The sequence below is a fragment of the Mauremys reevesii genome, linkage group 3 (genome assembly GCF_016161935.1).
Source record: "Mauremys reevesii isolate NIE-2019 linkage group 3, ASM1616193v1, whole genome shotgun sequence".
Taxonomy (NCBI): Eukaryota; Metazoa; Chordata; order Testudines; family Geoemydidae; genus Mauremys; species Mauremys reevesii.
This window is the reverse complement of record NC_052625.1, coordinates 203,343,827-203,357,868: the sequence shown is the minus strand read 5'-3', so window position 1 is coordinate 203,357,868 and position 14,042 is coordinate 203,343,827. Positions and strand designations below refer to the sequence as shown.

General features: G+C 56.2%; 1 protein-coding gene across 5 annotated transcripts in view; it reads right to left on the bottom strand.

The window, feature by feature from the left end:
- Positions 1-6,278, bottom strand: part of PTK2B (protein tyrosine kinase 2 beta) — a 115,474-nt gene extending 109,196 nt beyond the window's left edge. The window contains exon 1 of one of the 5 annotated variants that reach the window (XM_039528889.1): positions 6,140-6,278. The gene's annotated coding sequence lies outside the window, so the exon portion shown is untranslated. Of the gene's footprint in view, positions 1-1,326; positions 1,521-1,696; positions 1,900-6,139 lie in introns of those variants that run through there. The other 4 variants (XM_039528893.1, XM_039528886.1, XM_039528892.1 and 1 more) reach the window with 4 other exon arrangements.
- Positions 6,279-14,042: the final 7,764 nt, after the last annotated feature.

The window sequence follows — 14,042 nt, the reverse complement described above, 5'->3', positions numbered from 1 at the left end:
AGGGCAGGATCCACTCCACCCCCAGTGCCCGGGGCAGGATCATTCCCCACTGCCTGTTCTCCAGGGCTTCGGCCAGCACGGCTGGCTGGAGCATCCACCCCTTCCCCGGCAGACCCTCATCCCCATTGCTCTCGCAGGGAGGATCCGTCTGATACCCGGCCTGCGCGCTCCCTTTGCTTCCAGCCCTGCTCGGCCCATCCCCTCCTTGGTGCTCACAACCTTCACATGGCGACCGAGACCCCGCTCTGACTAAGCTTTCACCCGTGTCCTCTAAGATCCGTTCCAGAGGAGAGTCCCGCAGACACCCCTCTGAGGCAGGTCTCTCCCCGGTGCAGCCTCCACAGGCCGCTGGGACCTTGTGGCGCGGTGTGTTTGCCGGCTGGTGGCCAGCCACGGGGACAGACTTCGCCAGCGAGTCATCCAGCCAGTGGCTGGGCTGGGCTCATTTAGGGGGGCGTCTCTCCTTGCCTGTGGCAGACTGGAGCCAGGATATCCATAGGCAGAAACTCAACACCCAATCCAGGGCCAGGCCCCAGCTCGTCTCGGACACATGGTGCTCTTGGCATCAGCCGTCACGAGACACGTGCCCCTTCCCTTAGCAAACAGCCCAATCTGCTGTCCCCTCGGAGCATGCCACCATCCCCAGCTCTCCTGGCCCGGGGGCTGTACGGCCGGGCCTGTCTCCACCCCTCTCTGGGGCATTCCGACGAGTGAACACAAGGAGCCACGCTCCTCCAGTACAGTTACGCCGGGGACAGATTTGGCCCAGCCACAGCAAATACTGACACAGCGATTGGCATACCAGTAGCGCGGGGAGGGACGTGCCGTCACACGGGGGATCCAGCCCGGAGCCTGGCACCGTACACCTCAGGGTTCAATCCCAGCTGACAAGCTGCAGTGGCCTCGCACCAGAGAGGGGAGGGGGAAGATTTTGCACGGAGCCGGAACACACGCGTGTGTCCACAGGAGCATGTCCTAGCCCGGCACGTTAACACCAGTGGGGCCAGGCACCCGGCCTGTCACAGCGATTCCTCCTGCGACCAGGGGGCCGATCGTCACCCCCACGCAAGCCAGAGTGCTCCCTCGGGCGCTACACAACGGGACACCTTCGGCACCCAGGCCCTGGCCATCACCCCCACACCAGTGGGGCCAGGCACCCAGCCTGTCACAGCGATTCCCCCTGCGACCAGGGGGCCGATCGTCACCCCCACGCAAACCAGAGTGCTCCCTCGGGCGCTACACAACGGGACACCTTCGGCACCCAGGCCCTGGCCATCACCCCCCACCTGAAGGGTCTTCAAGAGGGTAATCTCAGCTCTCTCCTACCTTTTCACCCACCTCCGAGGCTCCCAGGGTGCGAGAGAAATACCCGTGGGTCCGCAGGTCCCCCCTCCTCCAGCCCCGTGACTGCACCCCAAGCTGGGGCACGGGGGTAGGGACGGAGGTATGGAAAATGAGATCTTCCTTCCCCCGAGGCCCAGAGAAAACACCCTGGCAGTTACACACCCTCGGTGCGCTCACTTCCTGGTCTGGGCTGCCCTGCATTCCTCCGAGCACCGCCCTCCCTCTCTCCCTGCCTGCATCTCCTGCCAGCCCCAGCAGGTCCCTCGGGTGCAGAGCCTGCCCTGTTCCTCCCAGGGGGCTGACAGCTCTGCCTGCGGCCCCCTGCTGCCTCCCAAGAGCCTGAGGGACTCACCTATGCGAGGGGGAAGCTGGTGCCGGAGCTTGGGGACCTGCGGTGTGATCCTTTGCTCCTCCTCTGTGCAGGTGTCTGGCTTGCCAGGCAAGAACAGGACCGAGGAACTTGCAGGATCTGGCCCGCGGGGGAGTTTGTGCTAAGGGGAAGGGCATCATTCTTACTACTACAGAAACCACACCCAGAGGCCCACTTCCTGGATGGGCTCGGGGTGGGTGCTGGTGACATGAATCCTCAAGCTTACACTTCCGTGACTAGCGTGCCAGGCGAGAGAGAGAGCAGACCGCCCCGCGCCCCTCTCCGGGAAAGGGCTCCACAAACACGGCAACCCACCTCCATCTTACTCAGAACTCGGGTGCGGGGGTCTGACCCCCAACCGGTCACATGGAGAGCCAGGCCTGGATCCTCAGCGGCACTCAAGGACCACAGAGCATGGTGCCAAGGGTGCTCAGCCAGGGGTACGTGTCCCCCTGGAGGTACACAGAGGGGGCACGTCAACTCATCCAGATATTTGCCCAGTTTTACAACAGGCTACATAAAAAGCACTAGCAAAGTCAGGACAAACTACAATTTCATACAGACAATGAGTTGTTTACACTGCTCTACATACTATACACTGCAACGTAAGTACAATAGCTATATTCCAATCGATTTATTTTATAATGATACGGTAAAAAGGACAAAGTCCGCAATTTGTCAGTAAGAGTGGGCTGTGACACTTCTGTATTTTATGTCCGATTTTGTAAACAAGTCTTTTCTAAGTGAGGTGAAACTTGGGGGTACACAAGACAAATCAGACTCCTGAAAGGGGGACAGTCATCTGGAAAGGTTGAGAACCACTGCTATAGGCCACCGATGTGCTTCCCTGATCTCGGGCCAGCTCTGCACCAGGCCAGTCCCTCTACATAACTGAGAGCAGCCTCAGGGCTGCTCTCCATTACTCACAGCACCTCCCTGTGAAGAAGGTAATGGGTGTATATAGCGATCTCTTCAGCCACCTCTTCTGGGGTGTGATTCAGCAGCTACTTCACAACAGCCAGCAATGCTCCACAACAGTTTTGGTCAAGTAAATGCTGAAGGACTTTGCGTCCAGCTGAAATGGGGGCCAGCTGGGGAGATAGACCATTCCTTAGCTGGAAGGTGGCCAGACCCCAGAGCTAAGCCCACAGCCCCTGGGAAATGCACAGGCAGTCTGGAATTACTGGACAGAAAATGACTATTTGTCAAAATCAAAACTTGTCGTAAAAACCTGTCGCTGGCCACAAGACTTTCCCTGGGAAGGTGTCTCAGGTCCAGGGGGAATTTCTGGGCAAGAAGAAAATAGTCAGGAGGCCACGGCATTCACATGGGATCTGGGCTCAAATGTGAGTCTCCAGTGACTTCCCTCATCACTGGCTATAGAATCAGTCTCTAGCTAGTCCTCGGTATTGAATAAGAGGCAAAAGAGAGACTGATTCTGTAGTAGCCAGTGGTAGGTGCTGCGCAGACATACGACAAGAGACAGCACCTGCCCCAAAGAACTAACAGTCTATATAGCTACGGTATTACCATTTTACAGGCAGTGCAGAGTGGGCACGGGGCAGGACGAGAACTGAACCCCTACTTCAGCACAGTCAAGCCAGTTCTTTAACTGCAAAACCATCCTGCCCTTCCACCTCCGGGTTAAGCTTTCAACAGCCCAGGGGATGCAATCATGCATGTTGCAACCTATTAGCCACATTTGTTAACAGTGGGTACAAGCAACAATTCGCACTCAGGAAGTCACCATAGACAGAGGCAGTCACCTTCCTTCGGCCTGTGTCGGCACTGGCTTTTTGCTCCCGCGCCGTACACCCCGAGGGGGCAAAGGCTCCAGCATAACCGAGCTCGCTATTACATTGACTTATTGCAGCTCCTGTAAATCCTCGAATCACGTTCAGCCTGTGATCTGTTCTTGTCCAATGTGCTGGCACTTCATAAGCTCCACTTACTAAATAACGACGCTTCTCATCTGCAGCTCTTCAACTCGCTCTACGAAGGGCGGCAAGCATCAGCAGCCCTAGTTTGCCAATAGGGAAACTGAGGCACGGGCAGGTGAAGCAACTTGCCCAATCCCCACAGCTGGATCTACCTTCAGCCATGGCGCCAGCCCCCTCACTGAAATCAGAGTTCCCCTCTCTTGGGAAGGCCACGGGGTGTCCTAGAAGATTTAAGAAGCCAGCTAGCAGCCCTGGGGAAAACTCTGTCCGGTGCCATGGGGAGCCCAGCCGCTGGAGCCCTGCAAGCAGGCTAGGAAGAGGAGGAAGACAGAGTGTGCACACTGGGGATGGAGAGAGATGATATCTTCCTGTCCCTGGGACAGAGGAGGGGGTAGATTAAGGGGCCAAAGACTGACCCACCCGCCTACGGCGCTATTTAAACGAGACACTTTTGGCAAGGTGCAGGGGACAGGTGCCTGTGGAGCTGTGTTTCTGCAGCAGAAGGCTCTGAATCCCATTGCTCACGGCTTAGGTGGTGGCCGGGGCGTGTCAGAGAATCCACGGCAGATGCGTCCTGCCGTTAAAGCCGCTAAGACAAAGCGCACAACTGCCCGGAAAAGAGCTTGCTGACGACACGATAGTCCCAGTGGGTGGGGGGTGCAATGAACCAGCACAGGTGCCTTGGCTACGCCGTGATCAGGGCTGGTTTAGCTGCCACTAGCCCTGAGACTGGTGGGTCTCACGCCTTTCCCTGCCCCTGGACAGGGCCAACTACACTCCCCTCCGCAGGGGATGCGCCATCACAGCGTTGGCACCGTTTGCAGAGCGCCTTGATGGTGCAAACTGTCCAACCCCTTGGTCATCACCCCTAGCGCTTTTCAACCACACATCACAAAGGGGAGGGGAGGGGCCTATTTCAGAGAGGGGGAAACTGAGGCACAGAGCAGTTAAGTGACTTGCCTAGTGCCAGAGTGAGTCAGGGGCAGGACCAACGCCCCCAGTTCCCAGTCCTTCTCCCCTGGGCCATGCTGCCTGTCCCACCACAAGGCAACCGTTCTGCGATACACCCGTATCCTTACAGGGGCTCACGCACAGCTCCCTGCGCTGCCGTTGGGCTGGCAGGACCTCGCTGCAAGCGTAATAATGGCAGAGCGGCCATTATGGTACCACAGGCGCCGTACACATTGCCAGGTCAGCCATGGGGGAGTGGGACCTTCCTACCGAGGGGAGGAATCAGGGAGCTCCAGGGCACAGACTGGGGATCGTGGCAGTGCCCAGCGCATTCCAGCCTGCAGGGCAGAGCACTGTGGAATTGGGGTGGGGGAGGGAGACTTGGAGCCATCTTTGCCTCTCCATCTCAGCCCAAACCTGCTCTGGCCCCCGGCGCGTGGAGCCTACGAGCCATTTATCCAGCGACCCCCCTCACTCTGCTGCAGGAGAAGATCAGCAGCCAGGGCCTCTGATCGAGGCTCCTGCAAGACGGGAGTGGCTGGGGAACCCGGCAAACTGTCCGTGGGGGACACCCTCGCCTGCAGGGGCGGCTCCAGGCCCCAGCACGCCAAGCGCATGCTTGGGGCAGCATGCCGCAGGGGGTGCTCTGCCGGTCACTGGGAGGGCAGCTCCGGTGGACCTCCCGCAGACGTGCCTGCGGAGGGTCCGCTGGTCCCGCGGCTTCAGTGGCGCATCCACAGGCGTGCCTGTGGGAGGTCCACTGGAGCCGCGGGACCGGCAACCAGCAGAGCGCCCCCCCCCCCCGTGGCGTGCCGCTGTGCTTGGGGCGGCGAAATGGCTAGAGCCGCCCCTGCTTGCCTGGCCAAACTCCCTGGGCCGCGTGGGGCGGTTTGAGGCGGAAGACAGACCATCAGACAGGATGATTGAGTTGGGGTTGGTCCTGCTTTGAGCAGGGGGTTGGACTGGATACCTCCTGGGGTCCCTTCCAACCCCGATAGTCTAGGATTCTATGATGCCAGCTTACAGCCTGCCCGCAGCCACGCTCCCCCTAGACAGACCATCCCCACCTCGTGCCCCCTTCCACAGACCCATCCGAGCCCGGGAAGCTGGCCTCAGTCCCGCCAGTGCCAACTTCCCCCCTCGCCCAGAACTGCCCGATGCCCGCCCCCAGGACGGTAGCTCACCCCGGCTCCATCCGTGCTGGACGGCTGAGACGGGGGAACCAGCCACTTGCTTCACCAGAAACCTGGGCACCTCCCCACAGAGGGCAGCAGCGTTTGATCCGCCTTGGGGTGGGGGCTTGGGACTTAGACGGGACAGGGGCTGGTAGCCCCCTCGAGCAGCCCTCCAGCCCTGGTGTCTCCAAACCACTCGCCAGCCACCCAATCCTGCCCCTCGCTGGGAGAAGCCACCGGCCAGGCCAGGGGAAGGATGTCACAGCCCCTCACCCCCCACCCCAGAGCAATGGCTCCAAGCCCCAGCGGGCAGGAAAGACCCCCCCTCCCCGGTCCCATTTACACCCACCCCAACTTACTCCGAAGCAGAGCGCCCGCTGCGGCCGAGCAGGCCGGCGGGAGCAGCTGTTGGCCCCGCTCCGAAAGGGGTCTCGGCCGCGGGACACACGTGTCCAACCCGGGGTGTCCGTGCAGCGGCAGAGCCGGAGCGTGTCTGGAGCCGGCTCCGCTGGTGCGGGAGGTTCAGGCACGTTGGTGCTGCCCCCGTGTGGCTCTGGGCGCGCGCTGCGTGGTGGGGGGCGGCCCGGGGCCAAGGCAGCAGGTGGGGGGCGCTGCGCCACCTCGTGGCTGGCCCGCGGCGGGGACGCCAACCGGTGCAGCAGCTGCCTGAGTGCCAGGCTCTGGTTCAATCCGGTGTGGCCGCTCGGGTGATTAGACAGCAAGTGTGAAAAATCGGATCGGATCGGATCGGGGCGGGGCGGGGGGGGGTAATAGGCACCTGTATAAGGCAAAGCCCCAAATAGCGGGGCTGTCCCTATAAAACCAGGACAGCCCGTGCAGCAGGTGGCCGCAGGAGCAAAGAGGATTGTGGCCACGCTGACCCCATCAGATCATCAAACGCACCCCGTCCGCTGAGGCCCCCGTGACACCAGGCGTTGTGCAGTGCCCAGGGCCGGCACCATCCGGCCCATCCACAAACCTGGGGCGGCCTGCTGGGCTGGAGGGTTTGAGAGCCCGGGGCGCTGGGTGTCACAAATGAAGCGAGCGGCTCTGGCCTCGGGGGATGGCGTTAAAACAATGGACGAGGAAGGCGAAGATAACATGGCAGAGGCGGGGGCCTGATGCGTCCCCAGCCGCACCTGGTGCCCTTGTGAACCCCAGCACGAAGAGGGCACAAACTGCTGCTCAATCGCACCCACTTTTGAAGTGTGCTTTGCCCAATCAGGCCCACACTGTCCAGTGATGCAAGTCAAAGGCACTAAGGTTCCCCTGGCCTCCGGGGGGCGCTAATGTGTGTCTGGGTTTGTCTGTTCCCCCCAGAAGCACCAAGCGCTGTGCTTATCTTATCAAAGAAAAAACTATCCGGAACACTAGTAAAAAAAAAAAATGGCCTGAGAGCCAGGACACCTGGGTTCTATTCCTGGCTTGGCCTCTGACCAGCTGAGTGACCTCGAGCAAGCCACTTTCCCTTTCGGTGCCTCTATTTCCCATCCCGTCTTGTCTATTTACGTGGTAAGCTCTTTGGGCTGGGAGGGTCTCTCACTAGGGGTGTGGGGTCCTGCTCTCCAAGTGCTACTGTCACACTGCTGCTCAGGGCTGCCAGTCCTAGAGCAAATCTCAGGATCTTTAGTGAGTCTCCTAAAGACCCAGCTGCTGGAGTCATGAGATCATCTGAGAGGTCAGCTGTCTTTTCAGTACGCTTCTTGCTCTCACTGCTGCAGGGAAAAGCTTGAGAAGCAAATCCTGAGGGCTCAACGGTGGGAGGCAGAGAAAAAAGCCCCAACGTTAGTTATTTAACATAAAATGCGCCTTTTTTAGGCCAGTCTCACGATTTGTGAATGTTCTGGGTTGGCAATACTGAATTACTGATAATGAGCTCCGCTCCGCATCCTGCATAACTCAATGTACCAAACCCAGTCCTGCAAACCCGAACGGCTTGGCCCAGTGTTTGCGTAACTGGCTTGGGGAAAGCCCTGCACGCTTAGGCAAAATGTCTCCTTACCTTTTCCTGTATCGCAGCTTCCCTCTCCGCTGTGGCCCAGATCAGAGGGTCGTCTTTTCAGGATTTAGCTGTGTTTATATACATTACACAGAGTAAAGGGAGCTTGGGATAATGGGGGAGGGGAGGCATTGGGGCCCAGGGGAGATGAGTGGGGAGCCCAGAGAGGCAACAGGGGCCTGGGCGATCGGGGCAAGGGAGTCTGGGGAGACAGCAGAGGCCAGGGGCACCAAAAGGCAAGTTTGCCCAGAGCATCATTTCCCCTAAGACTGGCCCTGTCCATTTTCACTGCTGGCTCTGCTCCTATGCCATCTAGCGGCTTCTCTTGCGATCACAGGCGAGCGACTCCATGGGCCGGTGCATTCTGATGAGGGCAGGCAAAGCCAGTCACCCCTGGCTTATCAGAGACCAGCTGCCCCGTGTGGAAAGAGGAACAAACCAACCTTTGCATAGAACCAAAAAAATCTCTCTGCCTTCATTATTATTCTTTGTAGTCTCAATATTCTCAGGGCGTGCCCACCTCTCTTGTGACCCCACTGCTGTTTGCAACTGTTGATTCCTGGCTGACACACACTGCGTCACTCCAAATCATATTGTCTGTCTCTTTCTACATCTGCACAATTCCTCTGATCATCAGCTTCCTGCATTATAGCTCAGTGGTTTGAGCATTGGCCTGCGAAACCCAAGGTTATAAATTCAATCCTTGAGGGGGCCACTTAGGGATCTGTAGCAAAAATCTGTCTGAGGCCCCTGTTGCCTCTCTGGGCTCCCCACTCATCTCCCCTGGGCCCCAATACCTCCCATTATCCCAAACTCCCTTGCCCCCCAGGCCTGCCCTGCTCTGTGCCTCCCCACCCCTGGCACCCTGCAAGTGGGTTGGACTAGATGACCTCCTGAGGTCCCTTCCCACCCTGATATTCTATGATTACAGGCATCATTGTTCTCAAGTTTTCTATTAAACAAAGTGTCAGAAGGTGACAAACCACATTTCACTGGTGCTGCTCTGTAATTTAACATGGTGGAGTACAGCTCGGTCTCACGCTGTAGCCTTTTCCTGTAGCCGCTTTCTTATTCTAACTCCGTTTCCCACCAGCCCATGGGTCTGGGGACAATGGTAACTTGAGGTGACGTGGAAACCCAAACTTCACAGCAAGCTGCTTAAACACATGCCCGCTACACTGCAGCCCATCGTCAGCCATTACTTTGTCAGGCACACAACATCTAGCAAAAACAGATCTGACGTGCACAATCACCTGTTTGGCTGTTCTCGGCCTTCTGGCTGGGAAAGCATTATCTAAATTGTATCTGCTAATAAGGCTCTCTAGGGGAAGTGAGAATAATTGTTTAGAACAAGTACATCATTTTCCCCCCAGTCTATGCCTGTTTTGCTCCGGGGACAATTTTTTTTCCTGAGCCATCAGCAGCGTGGTCACTTTCACTTGCCTTTGACAACTTCCTCAATGTCGCTATTCATTTGTGCTCAGTATAAAACATCTCTGGCCCTTCTCTTAGATTTTTCAGTCCCTCAATGTCCTTCCTGTATCCTTTGTAACATATTCCTCTGTAGCGTTTTAAGGAATCGTCACCCTGATGTCTTTAAACAAAATCCCACCTAGGACTGAGAGCTCCCCGCTGAATTGGTGATAGGGGCTGAGAAGATGCTGCTCCGGCCACCCTGTGCTAATAAGGATTAGCTGCTTTCTGCAGGTTCTCATCCTGAGCTGGTGCTCTGGCAATCAGAGACCACATTTCATCAGAGACTGGATAGTTGGCTTTGTTTTGTTTGTTTGCTTTCAAATCAAATTGACACGTCCAGTGTCTAGCTCTGGATTTTGCACCACTGCACTTTTGTCAAAGGCCTAGAGAGCACATTTGCAACTGCCAGGTCTCTCCCTGCCCTTTGCCCCCAGCATGGAATCAAACAAGTTACTTGTTCGCTCTGTGCCTCAGTTTCCCACCTGTAAACTATGGATAATAATACTTCCTTTGTGTGGCTTGTGTAGTTAGATTGCCTGTCTTTGTCCATGTGTGCGTCTGGGACCCAGTACAATGGGACCTCTCAGTAATACTGCCATGTACATAACCGTGTTGCAGTGTTGAAGTAGGGGAGGTTTAGGTTGGATATTAGGAAAAACTTTTTCACTAGGAGGGTGGTGAAGCACTGGTCTAGGTTATCGAGGGAGGTGGTGGAATCGCCTTCCTTAGAGGTTTTTAAGGCTGGCTTGACAAAGCCCTGGCTGGGATGATTTAGTTGGGAACTGATCCTGCTTTGAGCAGGGGGTTGGACTAGATACCTCCTGAGGTCCCTTCCAACCCTGATAGTCTATGATTCTATGATTCTATAATAATGAATTCATAAAAAGCCCGCTCTGGTGATAAAAGGGAAAGACGGGGCTAGATCTGTTGACTAAAAAACCCAGAGATTCTAGCCTAATACATTATGAGCAATTTCTTCACAAACGTGTCCCTTTTTCTTAGTGTGTGGGCTGGACATGTGCTTCCTGTGAGCGTTCCGAGGAACAGAGCTCCACTTGCACAAATGTGTGCAGAAAAGGCGTGAACGTGATTGGCCTGAAACGTGACAGCAACTCCACCACAGTGTTCTGGGGCGATGGCTGGTGTGGATGCCGGGATGGCAGCTGCATTGCTTCGGAGGGCCACTAGGGGCACCTCGAAGAGACTACCAGCGTCCATACGGTGACATGTTCTTTTCCCCCGAATTGCTGTCCAAGAAGGAGATTTTGGCCCTGTGATGGGGCATCCTTTGCTCCATTCTCCTGGCCTCGCACAGACCCGCCCAGAGACCTTCTCTTGCATAGATGCCACCGTCAGTGCCATTAATCTAGTGTGTCACTCCACCACCTACCTACTAGTGCAGTTGCAGGATCCTTCAGCTTTACGACCCCTCCTCCAAAGGGGAGGGCATCAAAGGTGTCTCCTCCCAGAGAATTCCCTTGTCTCAGGCCCCACTGGCCTGTCTCTCTCTCCTGCTCCTCCCCCACGCTTCCTGCCTCTGCCCTTTTGTCCAGCCTCCTTGGTAATGGGCTAATTAGCTGGGTAGCTACCCAGCCCCCATCTGACCTGCCCATCAGGAGCCCCTCTCCTTGACCAGGCCCCTGGGGACGGTTAAACAGTGATCCGAGCACTGGTTCAGCTGCTGATTCGCAGCACTCTGCCACCCACCTCCCGCCCAGGTGTTTCTGTCTCCAGGCTACCGGACCCACAACTCAACTTCAGCCCGCTAGGATCCCTTTGTAGGGTCCGTCCATTCTCCACCCACACAGGTCCTCACCCCCGGGCACCCTGGGGTTCCACACTCCTCGTTCTCGCCCTCTTAGCTTTGGGGGGGGTCTGCTGGTGCAGGGGTCCTCCTGGTGCCCCCAACTCTCCAACTGCTCTCGGGCTTTCCCCCTCCCCCACCCCGGCTTTCCAGAGATAGGAGCTCTGATAACTTCTCGACTGCTGCTAACGAGCTCAGGTTATTTTTCTCCCCCTGAGACTATTTCCGTATCTTCATCTCTCGGGGTGTTCCCCTTTGTTTGTGTCCTCAAGGGCCGGGGTTCTCCGGTCTACGTTGCCCAGTGCTTCTAAGTTTAGCAGCTCTTTTCCCTTCCCTGTGGGTTTCATTCCTTCCCTCTGGGGTTTCTGGACACCCCTTTGCTTCCCTAATGGGAAGGGATTCCAGTCTGCATCTAACAAGAGGGGGCGGGGCAACCCATCCACTACCCAGAGCCGACCTTAGGGGTGGGTGACATGGGCACCGTGGTTGGGGGGGGAGGGGGTCACCATCCAAGTGCCGCAAGCTAGCGGGCCTGGGCTGCCGGAGCAGAGGTGAGTGCGGGGAGCCCAGGGCTGGAGCCTCTGGGCAGGGGGCAGGTGATATCACCCAGAGCTGCCAGCCTGGCGGGGAGGTGCAGGCAGCAGGGTTTGTGTCTGCAGAGCCAGAGAGACAGCCCCTGTGTCCCGTGCTTCCCGCGGGCACAGTGGTATGGGGCGGGGGGGTCCCCTGGCTCAGAAACTCCCACCGTGCTACCCTTCCCGCAGACGATGGGCGAGGAGCCCGTGTGTGATGCATGACTAGGAAGTTAAGCACCCTGCAGGATAAATGACTCAAATTCAACCCCTAAAGATATTTTGGTAGATAATGTTTGTGGTTTTGTGTATTTACATATCTAGTGTTAAAGGTTAACAATGTAATCAAACAGCCCGTCTGTGCTGTATTCTGTTCATTCAGAGACCAAAAGGACATCTTAACATTGAGGTGAACTGTAAACATGGGCTATCGCTGTATTCATCTCTCTTTGAAATGTATAGCCAACCATCTGCGGATGGTGGAAAAACAGGCAATTGCCTTATGTTAATCTGTGTAGATAATTACCGTTGATGCTTAGGAAATGGATCTACTTCAAAAGTCCCCATGAATGCCTATTGTTCACCGAAGGACTCCGAGCTGTCACAAGAAGGCCTGAAACTGTACAAAGATGTTTGGGTCCCGATCCTTTTTATCTCAGATCTGCTTGAGGTTTCATGCCGGGGAAGCCTAAGCCATGAGGACTGAATCCCAGTCCTGACTGGACCACCCTGAATATAAACATTGGACTATAACCTATGAACTATTTCTAAAATAACTCTTTGCATCTACAAAGCTCACCATCTCTGCTATGAATCTGAGTCTCAAGAATTGTACTCATGGCTGTACGTGTGCTGATCTTTTAACCAACTCGCTCTTTTCTTTTTTAATAAATTTTAGTTTAATAAGAATTGGCTGTAAGCGTGTATTTGGGTAAGATTTGGAATATTCATTAACCTGGGAGGTAATGTGTCCAATCCTTTGGGACTGGTAGAACCTTTTTATATGATGAATAAGATTTTCAGTAATCCTCGCCATATTTGACTTGGGTGCCTAGGTGGAGCCTGAGGGTGGGTGACTTTAAGGGAACTGTGTTGTTGGCTTCTGGGTAACCAGTGAGGTCCTATAGAAGCTGTTTTGTGCTGGTTGGTAAATCTAAGCATTGGAATATCCACCAGCTTTGGAGATTGTCTGTCCCATTCTTTGCAGTTCATCCTAATTGAATGACCTCAGTTGGCTCCCCTGGGACTCTGGTTACCAGGGGAGATGGGGTGGGGAGCCCAGGGTGGCCAGGGGCAAGGTGGGATGGAGCCCATGGGGTGCAGGGATGATGAGAGGGACCTGCAGGCACCAGGGGCACCAAAACCAAATTCACCCAGGGCATCATATTCCCTGAGGCCATCCCTGCCGCTACGCCAACCCACTTCCATTTAAACTTCTCCTGAACTTCTTGGGGCACCTGCACCACAGGGCAGAGGTTCTTATCCCCATGTATACGTTCAAGCTTCACTCATGCACCAGTCTTCCTCCCTGAATCCAAACCCCTCTGGGAATGTCTCCACAAACTCCTCTGGTCCTTTAGCTGCCCTCTAGGGTGACGGACTGATGCTGCCTGACCCATACCGGGTATTCTTGGGGAGACTCTGCAGGAATTGTTCCAAAATGACAGTGTGCATAATATCAGCCACGACTTGGGCGTCTGGCCTCAGCCGACGAGTGGCCCAGCCTGGCAGTTTTGGGGCAAATGCCCGGGACCATAATCCCCCAACCCATCTTGCCGCTCGAAGTTTTTGCTGATATTTTTCCATCAAAGGGCCCACCCAGTCTAGGATGGCTGCCTGAACCATTTCATAGTCCCATGCTTGCTCATTGCTGAGAGCCACATTGGCCACATGAGCTTCTCCTGTTAAACAGCATATTAGCCCCAGGGCCCAGCTGCCCCATCCCATCCTGCCCAGGGCCGGCTCCATGCACCAGCAAAGCAAGCACCTGCTTGGGGCAGCCCATTTGCAGGGGCAGCAGGAACCAACAGGGGGCCCTGGGAGCTGTAGTTCCTTGGTTAGCTCCCTGCCTATAGAGCCAGCCCTGGAGCAGGGAAAGAACTACATTTCCCAGCATTCCCTTGGCCACCACCAACCGGAAAGGAAGGAGGGGGACCTCATGCGGCAGCGTGCTGTGAGTGGAGAGTGGTAGGGAGACCATATTTTAACATTCAAAAAACAGGACACTCCAGGGGGAGGGAAGCCCCCCCCACCATCCACTCCCTCCAACTGCCCCTCACAGAAACCCCAACCCATCCACCCCCCCCGTACCCTGATCACCCCCTCCCAGGACCCCTGCTCCTAACTGCCCCCCAGGACCTCACCCCCTATCTAAGCGCTGCTGGTCCTTGTCCCCTGATTGCCCCCTCCTG